General features: G+C 40.1%; 1 protein-coding gene across 6 annotated transcripts in view; it reads left to right on the top strand.

Annotated features, from left to right (window-relative positions):
• CELF2 (CUGBP Elav-like family member 2) overlaps positions 1–17,401 on the top strand; it is an 872,498-nt gene that overhangs the window by 209,800 nt on the left and 645,297 nt on the right. For all 6 annotated transcript variants that reach the window (NM_001445143.1, NM_001445140.1, NM_001445141.1 and 3 more), the window contains 1 exon segment: positions 3,354–3,391. The gene's annotated coding sequence lies outside the window, so the exon portion shown is untranslated.

Below are 17,401 nucleotides of genomic sequence, written 5' to 3'. Positions count from 1 at the left end.
AGAAGTTCAGTGATCTGGCTCTAAGGAGTCATGAACTTTTTTCCAGCTATCCTTCCTACATGGTTTTTTTGTGTGACAGTGATCTTTCTATGTGACAATATTGTATCTATTGTGTAGATAGGCAATGACTGAAAAAAGGCCAGAAGCTGGGCCTGAATATATCTCTGTGTGCAAGTGATTGTTGATGACTTTGAAGCCTCCTCGTTATCAAATAGTTTAGAATTATTATAGATGCACACATTAGTCCCAGAACTGGGAGAGGTGCTGAAAAAGGGAGAGAAATTCTAGTCCCTGTCCTTTAAGGAAGTTACAGTTCACTGCTATGATTATATGTAGCTATACAGAGTAGCTAGGATTTTAAAGTCAATTGATCTAACCTATACAGATGGGGTTCATTATACAACTAAGTCAAAACAAGGTAAATCACATACTCCATTCCAAAATACAGATGTAAACAGTGCGACGGAATTTTTAAGACTTCAGAAAGTAGCAACTAAAACAAATTAAGACCAATATCCTAATCATGGCCAGGAGAATTGTGATTATGATCATTAAACAACTAAATGACTGATTTCTTCATGAAAAATATATAATAGTCCTTGAGTAATAAGACTCAGGACATAATGGCAATCTTTTCTTTAGCTGAATGCTTTAGTTGATGCACTGGGCCCTGTTTGTGTGTATACTTGTAGTAATGTGCTCCATGGGGAGTTTTTGCTCTTTTTTAGAATATTGAGAAATTATAAATACAGAAGAGTATATAAAATGTATAAGTACAGCTTAAAGAAGAATTATATGTTAATATCAATTTAAGCACCATGAAATCAAGAAATACAACATCGCTAGCATCCTAGAAACCACGTCATGCCTACCACCCAACCCAGGGAACTACTAGCATGACTTTTTCATGTGATACATATGCATGTGTGTATATGTAAAATTTGTTAAATCATGTATATACGACAGTTTTCAGGGGTCCCCAAGACCACCCTCACTTCTGACACCAGGTGCAAGTTAGAGAGTTTCCTCAGGTTCTGTATTTTGCTGGAAGGATTCACAGAACTTGTTAAAGCTGTTATACTCACAGTTATGGTTTATTACAGTGTAAGAACAGAGATGAAAATAAGCTAAAAGAAGAGGCACATGGAGCAGGATCCAAGAAGTTTTCTTTTCTTTTCTCTTTTTTGCTTTTTATGGCCACACCCACGCCATATGGAAGTTCCCAGGTTAGGGGTTTAATCAGAGCTGTAGCTGCCAGCCTACACCACAGCCAAAACAACATGGGATCCAAGCCACATCTGCAAACTACACCACAGCCCACAGCAACGGCAGGGATCAAACCCGCATCCTCATGGATTTGTTGGGTTTGTTACTGCTGAGCCATGACAGGAAATCCCAAGAGGGTTTCAAGTACAGAGCTTTTAGTAGTGACCTAGAGCAGTTGTGTGGACAGCACTTACTTCTCCCAGAAATGATGTGGAGTAATACATATGCAGTTTTGCCAACCATAGAAGCCCACCCAAGGCTTGGAATCCAGAGGTTTAACTGGTGCTAAGTCACATAAGCAAAGTTGGGCATCTGCAGAGCTAACCTTTGTCTCCAGCCCCTCCAGAGGGTGACTTTATACTGCAAGGCCCAAGGTCCCCTATGGTCTGTAAGTCAATTGGTAGCTTAGATTGTCTGGTGCAGACCAAGGCCCCCAGATAAACAGTGACACTCTCATCAGGCAGGATATTCTGAGAGCAGAGCAAGGTTAATCCTTTACTCTCTATATATGAATATTTATGTTATGTGTATATATGGTTTTCATTAAAAATATGGTTTGGTTATGTCCATTTTTGAACCTCATAGAAATGCTTCATATAAATCATTATGTGCATATATTTATATATCATATTGTGTTTTTTCAACGTATTTTTTTACTTATTCCATATTGAGTTAATGTTCTAGATATTCTTATCAAATATCTAGGCAAGTCTTGAAGTCTTCTTATAAAATAAAAAGTGGATTTGATAGGTAACTATGACACAGACAGCCTAGAACTTCCTAAACATACAGCTAAGGACTCCCTTTGTTCAGGAATATGCCCCTTTTGGTCTGCATCCTAGAGGACCCCAGAACAAAATAGTCACTATTTTTAAAATGGTCTGATGGTCTGAAAAACTATAACTTGCCTACTTCTACTGATCAGCTTCAGCTATTTGGAACTCATCATATTATACCTCCTGCCATGTCCCCAAAGATGAAATCAACTACAGGCTAAGGGGTCAATACATTTTTTTTTTTCTTAAAGGCTCAGATAGTAAATACTTTACATTTTGCAGGCAATATCCATTCTGTTTCAACTGCTAACCTCTTGTCACCTATTTACCTACTTAGCCATTGTAGCATGAAGACAGCCCCAGACAACATGTAAACAAATGTGTGTGGCTGTGTGCCAATAAAACTTTATGGACACCAAAATTGGAAGTTTGTGTTATTTTCAAATGCTATGAAATATGATTCTTCTTTCAAATTTTTTCAATGACTTAAAAAGTTAAAAAATCATTCTTAGCTCATATAAAAAGCAGGAAGCAGGCTGGGTTTGGCCCAGGGACCATAGTTTGCTAACCACTGGCTAGGCCAACAGATTCAGAGATTCTAGGATTGGGTTCATGCTTTCCATTTATAATAGAATACTTGTCACTGCTCCTCATTCATCGATCTTATACCACTGACATGCATGAAAATGAATTGTAACTCGTCTGAAACATTTTAGAACCCACTTTTATTGCTGGGTCAAAAAATGAAAATGTTACACATAGTAAATGGGTTTCAGAAGCATTGGACCAGAAAAAATGGGCTAATGTTCTAGATTTTACAACCTAAATAAAAGAGACCAAGCAGATTTCCATAATAATCCTGTGACATTAAGTCCCTAGATAGAATTTCTGTGGCAAAGGAAAGACATTAATTCTCTTCTTTCCCCACAATTTAATCAATACGGATAAAATAAAAGGTAGCCATCAGGCGCCAAAATCCCCAAGATAATATACACAAACGCTAATAAAAATTTTATCAGCTCAGATGTGACAGAAATCAGAAATCAATTACGCAGCACCATCATTTTATTTTGATGAGAACTGATCACATCCCCCACAACTATATTTCACTACTGCATTCACTAGGTCAATGAGCAATTTGCAAAAGCAAATAACAGAACATTTGTCACACTTGTTTAATTGTGATACATTGCTTTCATTTCAACTTTTTCTTTATGAAAAATGGGCAAGTTTTAAAAATTATGTTAGCATAGAATATCTGTCTCCAATTAAAAGACTGAACCCAATTCCTTGTATTTCTCTTATCTTTAGATCTGCAGAGCTTGAGAAGGAGTGATCCAGACACGCAGGTAAGAGTTTGCCTCTTTTGCAGATTTAGAATGGACAACTAAAGAGACCTGCTAAAAAGGTAGTGATGGTGGTTAACTTGTGTGAATTTGATTTTCTACTTTTCTGCTTTTTCTGCTTGCTGGTAGATAAACGTTTCTGTTGTTTCTCTTTGGATATTTCAGTTCTGGATTTTGTGTACTGTTGAGTCTGATCCATTGTCTCTTTGGATCACGTTTATATCGGAGCTTACCCATTGTTAGGTATTGACATCCCTGTATGGCTGTTTGATTTTGCATTCCTATGCTACGACAGCTTTTGTTTTATTGCAAAATGTTTTATTTGGTTTCTCCAAAACATTGGCTTCTTTTGAAAAACTATTTTGAGTAATGTTATTGGAAGAATATATAGAAAAGTAGGCCTGTAATTATGGTTTTGAGGTTGAACCCACTGTATGCCAACTCCATGATTCCTGAATTGACAAAGTGACACATCCTAGGCCATGTCTCAGTGTCACATTACACCTGTTCATACCATGCAGCAAGACTCTATGGAAAGAGATCATATTTACGTTTTTTTTTTCTTTTCTGTGATTTTGAGTATCAAAATAACAATACTCAAATGTAAAAGGATAATTAATTCTCCTTTTTCAATAATTTATCACAGGGGTATTGTCCCTACTATAGTGTTTCTATATCCAGACCTTGGTGAAGATTTATGTGCTGCTCATTTTTCAAGACAGCCTGGAAGATGCACAGAAATTACCCAACCATTTTCAAGTCATACTCATAGACAGTCCATTCAGAATCCTTTTCCTTCTTACCTTAGGTTTTTAAATATCATTGCCATTGAATATCAAGGACCACAAACTCTGGAACCTTGTTACAGAAGGATTTCTATCAATAGCAATGGCATTCATTAGCACTTTTTAATTTGTTTTGGCTTTGCTGATTTTCATGCTTGTGTTTTTCTGGTTTTTTTTTTTTTCAAAGATATTCCATTTTTCTGTTTCTTTTCAAAGTTTTAATCCAATTACCAGCTCTGTAAACAAGCATTTGCTGCATCTGTAGTAGGTGCACTGAACTGTGAGTGGAAGTGATTTCTGATTACAGGCAGGCTAATTTTCAAGGGACAAGGGAACAAAATGCAGTGAACTGAATAAAATAATAGTGGATAATACCTTGTTAGGTGACATATGGCACAGAGATAGAGCTCAGATGGAAAAGGAAAAGTTACTCAATCCTAAAATACATATGCATTGCGTGGGCAGTAGTTGTGATCTGGGTCGTATATGATCTGCTTGGCTGTGAGAGGGAAGTTCTTTCACACATTTTAGCACTCAGGAGTGTTCAATAACATTAGGATTATCCTCTCTAATTGAGAGGGTGACAAAAAGCAATTTAGCTCCTGTAAAGCCCTGGAGTTTTGTCAACAGAGCCAAAAGCAAAGGGCTTTGGCAAGAGCATCTCTGGGACTTCTGGATTTTGGATTTCTTATTCTTCTCCTTTTTTTGGTTCCCTTCCTCCACCCTTTTATGAATTTCTACCTTCATGGCCTTCTACTCCCACAAATAATCTCACATATTCCCTGCACCTTGAGACATGATTAATAACATCTTAGGAGTTATCTGTGTTGCCAGCTTCACATCCTGACTGGTAGTCATGCCTTGGGATCAAAAGAGGCACCACTGATGATGGAGAATTGTGTTTGTTGTAATGTGAGGCAAGAGCTGGGAAAATATAAGGAGTCATAGGACTATCACAAGTCCCCTGAACTCATGGAGGTCACAGTACAAAGTGGCTTGCTCCTCCATCACATGAGGCTGATCATGAGTATTATCTTGTCGATGCTGAGGCAAGACAAAGTGTGTTTGGAAACGAGATGCCACTGTTTTATGGCCCCATTCTTACCAGGCATATGAGTGACAGTGTGAGGGGCAGGGATAGCAAGCCCTCTCTATTGGAAGAGGGTTCAGTAGAATAAAGTTTCAAAATCACAAGTAATGAGTGTTTTGTCACATTAGGCCACCTTCTATCCCAAGAATAGAATTCCTGTTTCGAAGCTCCTAAATTGGAGGAACAAGGTTCCAAGGCTACAGAGCCTTCAAGAAAACCATCAGGCACATAATAGTCACAGCACTAGAAGAGAATTCCCTGGGCCTTTAACCACAGCAAGTTAAGATTCCTTCATAATAATGAATTCTCTTTGGTCACAGCAAAGCTGATAAAAACAGGAGGCTAAACACAAATGACTACCAGAGACCAAAACATCAATTTTTTTGAAGTAAAGAAGACCTTGAAAGGGCTCTCAGAGCAAGTTAAAGGCAGAGGTGGGAAGGCAGATAAAACTTAATTTGCTCCGTGCATATTGTGGATTTAATGAACCTCTGGGACTGGGCAGTCCAGAGACAGAGCACTCCAACTCTGGCCCTGCCCTCCTCATCTCAGAGGCCCAAGGAAACTGTATCAAACATTTGCCTTCTGATGCTTTCTGCAGCTCTACTTAGTAATGCAACTTTAATATATTTCTTTCAGGTTTTTAGGCAAATGTTAAATCATAAAACCTTGCACGGTATTTAAGAGACATTTAGCTGCCAAATGATGAATCAAATGGGTGATTTAGACACTGAAATCAAAGCCCAATGTCACTTTTATCATCTCATTTCATTATATACTATAAAATAGAGCCGTACCTTACATGACAATGACAATCACGCACCATTTATTCTGTATATTCACTTCTAACACTAGCAGAATGCATTCTAGACACTCTGTTGTCCACAGGCAACTAACACATGGCTTTGGACTTTGGTTTCAAAGGTTCTATATGATGTCTCAAGGGCCAAGACCCAAAACATTGGATGTTCATTTGAATCTTGACCTAAAACAAGGCTGATTTTATAACACAGGGCCTCTATTGATAAAGAAGACTGTTTTGGAAACAGACTGTTTCCTAATAGACCAAGGGCACTTGTTAAAGCTAAAGAGAATGAGCACAAATAAGACTTTAGTAAATAAAAACTGACATTTAGAGGGTGCGTAATCCAGTTTGGTTTCCTACATTGATCAAATTCACCGGATAATTGCTTAGCAGAACTCTTCCTTTACTTGACTAGTCAGAGGGAAAAGGCCAGCTCAACATGGTAATGGGAAGGCAAGGACTGAATTGCCTTCTATGGTCTTCTTCACCCACAATTTTCACAGGGGTTGCTGTAAACTGTGGCTGAGTCATCAGGACCCTGCTACATGATGTGAGGGGGAATTTTATTTACATTTCCTCCATCAGATTGTGACCATATTATGAGAAGCTGGACTTCATTGCTGGCAAATAGTATTTGATTCTTTCCATTTGCTGACAAGATCAGTGGAGTGTTTTGCTTTGTTTGGCCGTATGCTATTTGCAGATTAGCTGGCAAGGAGTTTGAAGTTACTGTCAGGGAAGTCTAAATCAGGTATCTTAAACAGGGATCCTAATTGCTGAAAAAAAATTTTAATTTCTGTGTGTGTATGTGAGAGAGTGTGTGAGTGTGTGTGTGTGTGTGTGTGTGTGTGTGCACGCGCACATGCACGTGCATGTTTCATAACTTCTTGTTAACCCATCCCTCTCCGGTCAAGCAGAGAGAAGTCCTTCTTGCATCATCAAGGCAGATCAATGCTCTGATAACTGGTCCTGTGATGTGGCTTTCTCATCTTCTTATTTCTGGGCCCTGAGTCTGGCCTGATCTCACACTCTTGATTAAAGCTTAAGGAATGATTTTCCTACCTAAATTCTTAACCACTCATAATTGTATAGACCTTGTTTCATGAACCTGGAACCCTCGTCTCTCATCTATTTTGGTTCTCTTTTCCTAGACCTGATTTTTACCCGACGACCACCATTCCCTTCCTGTACTCAATCCATGAAAACACCCTGTGCTTAAATCCTGGGGCCCCTTTTCCATGTCAGTATTTCACAAAGGAGTCTGCTGTAAAATGCCTGCCCATATTAGCATAGTTGCAAAGCACTGATGCTGTGAATCTGAGTGGTTTTTTAACGGATGCCCATTGTCTATGCCCAAAAGGACTACCACAGAAATACTAAAGGTTAACTTTCCTCCACCTCAGATTTGCTACTGAAATTAGCAGCGCTCATTTGAGAGATAAATTTGCTCTTTAAAAATTTATTTCCTCTGCATTCATTTTCTCTTCCTATAAATGGGAACCTGGGATCTAATAAAACTGAATTAAAATTATCAAATACTATTGAACCAACCTAATGAAAATTTTAACCAAAAGTCATTGTAAATTAGGTATGTGCTATGCTGAGAACACAAGTCTTTGTAAAGTAGATATTGTTCTTATGTAAACTCATGAATGGAGACTTTCTTGAATAAATTACTTCTTAATAACATCAGAGAGTCATTGGCTGGGTAAATATCTCCCTGGGACATTCACTGCGACTCTTGAATTTAAATGTTCAATAGAAACTTCGTATTTGTCACCTTTACTAACGAGTTTTTCTTTATGAAATCATTATTAGCATGAAAAAGTTAAATTTTGTGTCTAATTTCTAGAATTAATGCTCTTTAAAAGACCTCAAGGGCTTGAAATTTGTCTTGCTGGAATGCAACATTTACATAATTTCTATTGCCCCAGCATTTACACTTGCAATCCACTGTCAATTTGCAATGTGAAGGAGGAGGGGGAAAAAATGATCAGAAAAGCCGGAAAGTCTGGGGATTTCTGCTGAGAGGGGCAAAGGGCCTTCTCAAAGGACCAGATAGCAAAATCATTTCCTCAATTCTTACTTGTGATTCAAGCATCTAAAATCATTATGGTCGTTATTTCTAAGCCACATGTTCCCAGCAAGGGCTACTTTAGCTAGTACGTTGATTACATTGATGGATGAGCTTATGAGAAGGTTCAGCGATGCCCTGAGTGGTAAGAATTTGCTTTGTTATTTGTCACCCTGGAGTTTTTATTTTTGGGTTTTTACCTGCATTCTCATAGTTTCAACTTCACAGCAGAGGCAAAGTCAAGAACTGGAGGTCGTGTAACATCAGCATGGAATTATTGGGATACGCCATTCGGCAGAAACTTTTAAAGTACAAGGTGAAATGCTTGTTGGTGAGCAAACCTGAACTGCTTTTCCACATACAGAGCAGCACGGCAGTGGCATGAGATTTCAAAGATGCTGCTCCCGTGACCATACTCAGAGAGGAAAATGCAAATAAGATGATAATCACTGTTTTCCTGTGATGTCCACATCCTGCCCAGGCTCCTCCTATTTGTGGAAAACTGTATTCCCAAGTGTACAGGTGATTTCCTACCACTAAGCTAATAGGATATTTGCTGCATGGCAGGTCAGAGGATATCCTGAGTGCAATACAAAGAATTCAATGCATTGTTCCCCAACCACTAAGTGTTAATGGCACTTCTGCAAGATTGATAGCATTTAGCCTCCCCCCCAAGATTGAATCAACACTGTAAGACTAACCTGTGATGACATCATCAGTTGTAAGTAAACAAATGGTACCCTTCCTGAGTGCCATAATTTTATATCACCTTTGCAATATATCCAGTCAAAAAAGTGTTTTTAACAAATCACAACATAAAAAAATTAAAAGCAATGCTTGAATAAACTTCATGTTACTGTGAAATGTTTTTTAACAGGTAGGCTAAAGTTATTAGCATAAGTTAGTCAAGGATGGCTTTATGCCAGTGAATTTGCTCCTAAGCAAACACCCAAGAAGACATGCAAATCACCAGGACACAAGACAGACTTGCCAAAGACCCCAGATTAGCAAATAATTAAGCATGTACCCCAACCTCCACCAAGAAAACCTTATGTTCAGCCAAAGCTTTTAAAAAGAAAAAGTTGGTTCCCCATGATGCTGCAGTCATTAAAATACATATATTCTAACAAAATTCTCTATATAGATGTAACATTTTTCTGCTGAATTTCAAATCAAATCAAATCAAATATGATTCAAATCAAATATGAAATCCCACAGAAAGTATTTCCCAGGTCAATTCACTCAACAAGTATGGGTTGAGAACAGTCCAAGCACCAGACAGATTCTAGTGGCGGGAGTCTGAGAAAACCAGATTGAGAATGAGGCTCCCATGGTGGCCAGCTCTGTGGAGCAGGAAATGTGATGTGCGCACACAGAAGCCACCACTGTGGGTTCTCTTTGTATCATTTCTCCAAATTCTAAACTCTCTCTTCTTCCTCGTTACCCTCCAAGACCGTAGGGGTTTCCTCCAAGCCAACATTCTCTGACCTCATTCTCAAAGTTTCCAGGACATTGCAACTTTCCCTCAGTGACTGTTGCAAGTGTCACCCTCTAGCATGTGATGTACCCTTCTGTAAATCCCCTTATGTGTGAGGCTTAAGTTATATACAACTAGTATATTTCCTGCCTATTATTTCTGTATGATTAAAATTACCTACCTTATTTAGTAAGAGTTATCCATATCTCTACTAAAGCAGTATATGACATGGGATATACTGATTTATCAAAATAAAAGTAGAAAACTAAGTCAAGAAAGCCCACCTGCTCCCATCAAGCATCCCATCTATACATCTGTTGCTGCATGGCGGTTGAGAGGACATCCTGAGGGCAGTACAAAGAATGAATCCAGCACTGTGTTCCCCAACCACTAAGGGGTCACAGCCTTTCTGCAAGATTTATAGCATTTAGCTTCCCCCTCAAACTGAATCAACACCGTAAGACTAACCTGTGATGATGGCTGGCAACCATGCATGCCTTAAAGGAAGAACAGCTAGCTGCAAAATTCTAGCTCAAACTCCTTCAAAACCTGTATTCTTGGAGACACTTTCTTTTGTTTCAGCTTCCTTTCCAGGCAAACAGAGATTCACAATATTTCCTATTTTTCAGTGTGGTTCTATGGATTATATAATCACATGTATTTGAGATACTTGGTATCATGATGGGGACACGTGGTTATCATGGCAACCTGACTTGGAGTAAGCCACAAGAAGTAATGGTCCGCTTGGAGCAAGCATCCAAGCTAAGTCTGGAGGGAAGTAAAGTCTAACACATGCTGTAGAGTGCGCTAAATAATAAGACAGGAACACCAAGGACGAGGCCTGGGGATCACCAACACGGTAGTGTTTTAGGATATTTCCGATGGGACAGAGGAGTGGAGAATTGGTTATAAGTTACCAAAGAAGCTCTTGGAAGGCAGCTGTCCATTACAGATAAGGAGGGCCTATTCACGTCTTTTGCCCATTTTTCAATTGGGTTGTTGGGTTTTTTTTACTGTTGAGGTATGTAAGTTCTTTGTTTATTTTAGAGATTAAGCCCTTGTCAGTTGCACCATTTGAAACATTCTGTAAATTGTCTTTTTGTTTTCTTTTTGGTTTCCTTTGCTGTGCAAAAGCTTGTCAGTTGGATAAGTCCCATTGGTTTATTTTTGCTTTTATTTCTGTTGCCTTGGGAGACTGGCCCAAACGGACATTTATTCTAAGAAGATATACAGATGGCTAATAGGCACATGAAAAAATGCTCAACATCACTAATTATTAGAGAAATGCAAAGCAAAACTACTATGAGGTACCACCTAACAGCTGTCAGAATGCCATCATTAACAAGTCAACACATAACAAATGCTGGAGAGGGTGTGGATAAAAGGGTACCCTCCTACACTGTTGGTCGAAATGTAAGTTGGTACAACCACTATGGAGAACAGTAATGGAGGTACCTCAGAAAACTATATATAGAACTACCATATGACCCAGCAATCCCACTCCTGGGCATATATCCAGACAAAACTTTCCTTGAAAAAGATACATGCACCCTTATGTTCATTGCTGCACTATTCACAATAGCCAAGACATGGAAACAACCTAAATGTCCATCAGCAGATGATTGAATTAGGAAGATGTGGTATATATATATATATATATATATATATATATATACAATGGAATGCTACTCAGCCATAAAAAAGAACAAAATAATGCCATTTGCAGCAACATGGATGGAACTGGAGACTCTCATGCTAAATGAAGTAAGTTAGAAAGAGAAAGACAAATACCGTATGATATCACTTATATCTAGAATCCAATATTCAGCACAAATGAACCTTGCCACAGAAAATTAACTCATGGACATGGAAAACAGATTTGTGGTTACCAAAGAGGAGGGAGAGGGAGTGGGCTGGGCTGGGTTGGGAGCTTGTGGTTAATAGATGCAAACTATTACATTTGGAGTGGATAAGCAATGAGAGCCTAGATACAGTTCCCTGTATCTAGTCACTTGTAATGGAAAATGATGGAGGATAATGTGAGAAAAAGAATGTGTGTGTGTGTGTGTGTGTGAGAGAGAGAGAGACTGGGTCACTTTGCTGTACAGTAGAAATTGACAGAATGCTGTAAATCAACTATAATGGACAAAATAAAAATAATTATAAAAAAAAACAAGTAAGGAGGGCCATGGAAAACCCATCTTTTTAAGAGCTCTCCAAAGCACTGCTTAGGGCAAGGTATGAGAATTAGGAGCCATATACAGACTGGCTCTATAGGCATCCCTCAGGGTTGGCAGGGAAACCCCAAGTCCTGGCATGGTACCAGTCGTTTCATTTCATAGATCCTAGAAGCGCATCCAATAGGACAGTCAATTTATGGCAGAGTATTTACTTTAACTGGAAAATGGCTCCAGGAGAAGATCTCAAGCCAATAGAATTGATTCGTGGAGCTCAGAGTGGTAAAACAGATCCACAAATCAGGACACTCCCGTGACAAGATGCCCATTATCTGACTTATCTGCTATAACAGGTCAGTAACAATACCCACATCTCGGAGGGTGTGGGGAGGGTTAAATAAAAAGGACAAAACATCTGAAATTGCTGAGCAAAATCTTTGATGCAAAGTAAATGATAAACATGTGTAACATCCCTTTGTTCTTTCTAGCTCCTATTTTAAAAAGGAGAAATCCTACATTTTCTCCAAATTACACTACATTAGCTTTCAGGATAGCCCATCCAAATGGTGGAGCAGTCTTCTCAGTAAGCTGCAGGTCTGGAGCTCTGGTCCAAGAACATGCTCATCAACAAAACCATTTTAGGCTCAACCGCTGCCCGACAGAGATGTACTCTCTCCCACTTTGCGGAAGTCAGCAGCGAAAGACATCTCACAGCGTCCATCTATTTATTGTCATGAGAAAACAGCAAAAGATGGTGCAAAAATTAAAAATCCATTTTCATACATACCAACCCAGAAGAAAGCCAGGCTTTCTTGTCTGGGGCCAGGCTTTTCAACAACACCACATAGAGTTATCCCCATCTTAATCATCACTATGGATTAATAAAACTCAGGACTGAATTCTGACCTTGCAGCTAGCTTTCAGGGTGGCTTTAGGTAAATGTATATAATTCCTGGGAGTTCCCATTGTGACTCAGCAGGTTACCAACCCGACTAGTATCCCTGAGGATGAGGGTTCCATCCTCGTCCTCACTCAGAGGGTTAAGGATCCAGCGTGGCCATGAGCTGTGCTATTAGGTCGCAGATGTGGCTCTGATCTGGCATTGCTGTGACTGTGGCATAGGCCAGCAGCTGCAGCTCCAATTTGATCCCTGGCATGGAACATCCATATGACACATGTGCAGCCCTAAAAAGCAAATATATATGTGTATGTACATATATAAAATTTATATATGTAGTTCCTGGTTAATCGGTATGTATAAGATATAAAATATCTATAATGTATGTATGATATACAGTTACATAATAGTAAATTGGTATATACATTATATATATTATATATCTACTCTGTAGTGTATTAGATATACAATATACTATATACATTGTATACACTAGGGTATTATATACACTAATATATATCTAATATATATTATATGGTATGTTAATATATTACATATTATAGTAGATATCTACTATGCTGTGTAGATATTACAATTAATACATAAATATTATCTATAATATTAATATTATTACAATTAATATAAATTATAGTATATATCTACTATACTGTATTATATATCTACTATATACTATATGCTATAGTAGATATTTACTATTACATAAAATATGCATATATATGTATATGTCAGTCTCTTCATGATAAAATGCCTAACTTTCCTCACAGAGAGTTTTGATGAGTAAATATGATAAAAGATGCAAAAGATCCTTTGAAAAATTAAATATCACCCCAATTATGCGGCACGTTTCCTAATGTATAAAAACATACACATAGGAGTTCCCTTTGTGGCCCAGCAGAAACGAATCCAATTAGTATCCATGAGGATACAGGTTCAATCCCTGACCTCGCTCAGTGGGTCAGGGATCCGACGTTGCCGTGAGCTATGGTGTAGGTCACAGATGCAGCTTGGATCCTGTGTTGCTGTGGCTGTGGTGTAGGCTGGCAGCTGTAGTTCCGATTTGACCCCTAGCCTGGGAACTTCCATGTGCTGCAGGTGTGGCCCTAAAAAGCAAAAAAAAAAAGTATACATAGATGTCAAACTTACCGAAGAAAATAATACACGTTTTGATGACAGCTTCATTTAAGTTTCTTTCTGATTGCTAAATGAAGGATCACCGTCACAATAACTCAATCAGGACAGGAGAGAATGTCTACCAAACTTCGAGGGTTCGGTACCATTTGTCAGCCCCATAGATGAGCCCGCGGAGAGCACACTTTGTTCTGAGTGCAGCCTGGGAGCCTGGCAATGTGCACAGATGGGAGCAGACAGCAGTGGGGAGCGATTCATATGCAGCCCTTGTCCTTGTGGAGATGGACACTTAGACGTTTAGTAAATACTGGCACAAATAGATGTATAATTGCAAATTGGCTCAGTGCTGTAATGGATAAGAACAGAGCAAATAAGATAGGCATGGGACCTAATCATCAAAGGATTCCCCTAGGAACTGACAGGCACTCCCAATCTCTGAAGGGCGATCTGAGTTATCTAGACAGCCGGCACGCGGTGGAGGAGGGAGGGGAAGGGAGGGGGGTGTCTGTTCCAGGCAGGGGGAGTCTCAGGCATCCTGTGCAGGAGGAGGGAGCATTCTGCCCGAGGCAGGAGGGCTTGCCCAGTTGAGGAACTGGGAGCAGGTCTGGGTGCAGGAGCTCAGAAAACAAGAGGACGGGGGGAGGGGGGGGTAAGCAGAGAAAGCAGGATCTCCTGGGGCCTTGCTGACTGTGGCAGGGAGGTTGGTCATTATCATAAGAGCTGTGATATTCTGCTTCTGACTTTCAACTGTGCTTTCTAAGCGACTGCTCTGGTGACCGATTGTGATGATTCGAAGGGCGTCTTCAAAATATCTTCCAGATTTCACACCCCTACCTTCATGGGAGGGGAGGCTGGTCTTCGAGAGAGAAATGGCATCTACGTATTTAAATGTTGATGTTTTAATAATTCCAGGGGAAAAAAATCTCCAATCTTCACCTTAAACTGGAAGTATGGCCCCCACCAGTGATCTGAAATTCCCAGACAAAAGGTTTCCCCCTTTGGCTTATAGGCTTTATCCCTATGAAAATACTCGGGGGGAGGGGGAAAAAGAGAAAAAGAAAAAAAACAATCTAAGAAAGAGCACATAAACCCCATCTGTCCATCATTCCTCAGTATGGATCAGCCAGTGAATGCTTTCAAGGGAAGAAGTTTTGTTTACAAAGAGACAGAATATAATCGAAATACAGAGAGACAGGTGCGATGAAATGAGTGACTCCCCTGAGACAAAGAGAAGGCCCCACAAAGAGTCCACAGGCTTTACACATTCATCTAGTCGCTCCTTAGTGTGAGAAGAGTTTGCATGAAACCCCTCATCCCAAGTTCCGGCTTCATCATGGCTTGTGTTAGCCCACGGATTCACTCTTGATGCCTTCCCTTTTCCTACTCTGATAACTAACAATTATGGAAATGTAAACTTCGATTTGTCAGTGGCACTCGGGTATCGCAACTCATAAAAGCTCAAAGTCACATTGGCATTTTTCCTGGAATAGAAAACGCCAGGCATCCTGTTGGAAGCCCCAGCCAGAGAGGAGGAAGGCAGACTGCGTTGAGCGTGTGCGGGGAGGGGGGGCTTCTGTGAGCCTCCTGCCAACGCAGAGACTGATGCTGCCGGTCCGCCCCACCCGCTCAGAAGGATTAGGCAGACAAAACCCAAACACAGAAAGAGACCAAATACCCCCAGGAACTGAGACAGGTAGCGGCCTCAGCTCCAAATGTCAATTACTGGAAGTCTCCAGAGTCTGGTTAAAAATAGATATGCAGGTTTCTTTGTTCACCTGTCAGCGAGGGTCATCCCATCACATCAGATTCCCATCACCCTCTTTTCACCCAGTAGCTGAGTTGTCAACCATTTGCAACTGTAAATTTTGGTTACGGTGCTGTCACAGGGTCTAAATTAGCATATGCTCCCTTTCAATTATATCCAGGTTTTCACAGGACGTGACAGATAAAGGGATGCACATAGATACAGTATGTGTAAACACTGCGATACCCTGGCTCCCCCCCACCCTTCGCCCATAGAGCCTCTGTGTGTTTGTGCAAAGAGGGAGAGAGAGTTGGGGCGGGAAGCAGTTGCAAGCTGCCCACAAGGCAGGCAGGTTAGGCAAACCAGGAGTCAGGATGGGACTTAGGGAGCTTTACAGAGTCCCTCACGCTGCAGTTTTCTTCGTCTTCGTACTTAGGCAAATCCCTCGCTCCCCACCTTTACCCAAGAAATTCTGTACAAATGAATTAGATTTAGTCTGAATGACTCATGAACTTCTCCTGCTCAAAGTGCTTAAATTTGCAGTCAACTCCAAATTAGACTTGGTAATTGAGGGAGCCGTGGTACAGATATTCCCAAATAACAGACAATCTAAAAGTCATTTTGACTTGATGCTGGTAGGCGATGTTTGATTTTTTGGAGGGGTGCAGCGGATTTGCTTCCCTAATTAGTTTTTGCTTAAGCCAGTATCAAACTTGGATTCTCTTCCTGGCTTGAAACAAAAGGATACACAGAACCTGGAGGAAAAGCCCCCCTGAAATGTAAATTTCGCCCCTTAAAGGGGACATAGCCACAAAAATGAGCAATTTGCAAATTCTCCCTAAATCTAGGTTTAACTCGAGAGAGAGGGGTGGGAGGTATATTTAATTTTTCTGCTTGCCAGAAATTTCCTTTTCACTTGACTCAGCCCTATTCTATTTTTCTCTCAAATTTAACCTTGCTGTCCACCCCCACCAAAAAAAACAAAAACAAAAACATCCCATTGGCTGTGTCCATGTTTGGGACATCTTACCCAAGCCTATACATCTTTGTAGTAGTTCCCTCCCAGATAAGCAAGCATTTCAAGAACTAATCCACCCTCGAAAAACTGCTCCAGATCTATTTTTGGCGACAAACAGAATTTATTAGAGCTCAGGTAGACCTTTCTTTAAGTATAAGCAATTGGCTTCCCCTGGCCCTTTTCTAATATAAGTTTTCTTCCCCAAAATAGGAACAAAATAAAAGATTCTATAAAACTGACTCTGCTTCAAATCATTTATGATGTCTTCCCCAAAAGGGCCATCTTGTCCTTTCCAACAGCTCCCAGCAATTCTGCTCTCTCCCAGGGCCCCAGCCTCATCTTTTCAGAACCTACAGGCATTGTAAAGCAGTGTCTTTTGCTTCCTCTGTCTTTGCCCTTTGCATAACAACTCAAAATTTACCATCCTTGCCACATTTGAGAACTGTTCTTAACCCTTCATATATTTTAGCTCATTTAATCACAGCTCTATGAATAGACACCTTTGTTATCCGCATTTTCCCCCATAGGTGGGAAGGTAAGTGTTCAAACCCAGCACCCTGATCCTGAGACTCAGGCCTCCACTTAACCGTGAGACAGTCCCTCCCTACCCTGAAACCTACGCTTGTCCTCACTGCTGTGGCTCAACAAAGGACCCAGGGGACGATACTGACAATTTGGCACAAAAACGTAGTTGCACATGAGTCCTTTCCACCCTCAGTGATCTCCCAGGGTTCTCTGTCATTAACTAAGGCAGAATGTCTCCACATCGGGGAACAGTGCATGCAAACAGCTCCCC

Source organism: Sus scrofa, chromosome 10 (genome assembly GCF_054392235.1).
Source record: "Sus scrofa isolate SSC_HxYL_T2T_F1_AM1 chromosome 10, Sscrofa_HxYL_maternal_Yorkshire_Landrace_v2.0, whole genome shotgun sequence".
Classification (NCBI taxonomy): Eukaryota; Metazoa; Chordata; class Mammalia; order Artiodactyla; family Suidae; genus Sus; species Sus scrofa.
This window is presented reverse-complemented; position numbering and strand designations above follow the sequence as displayed.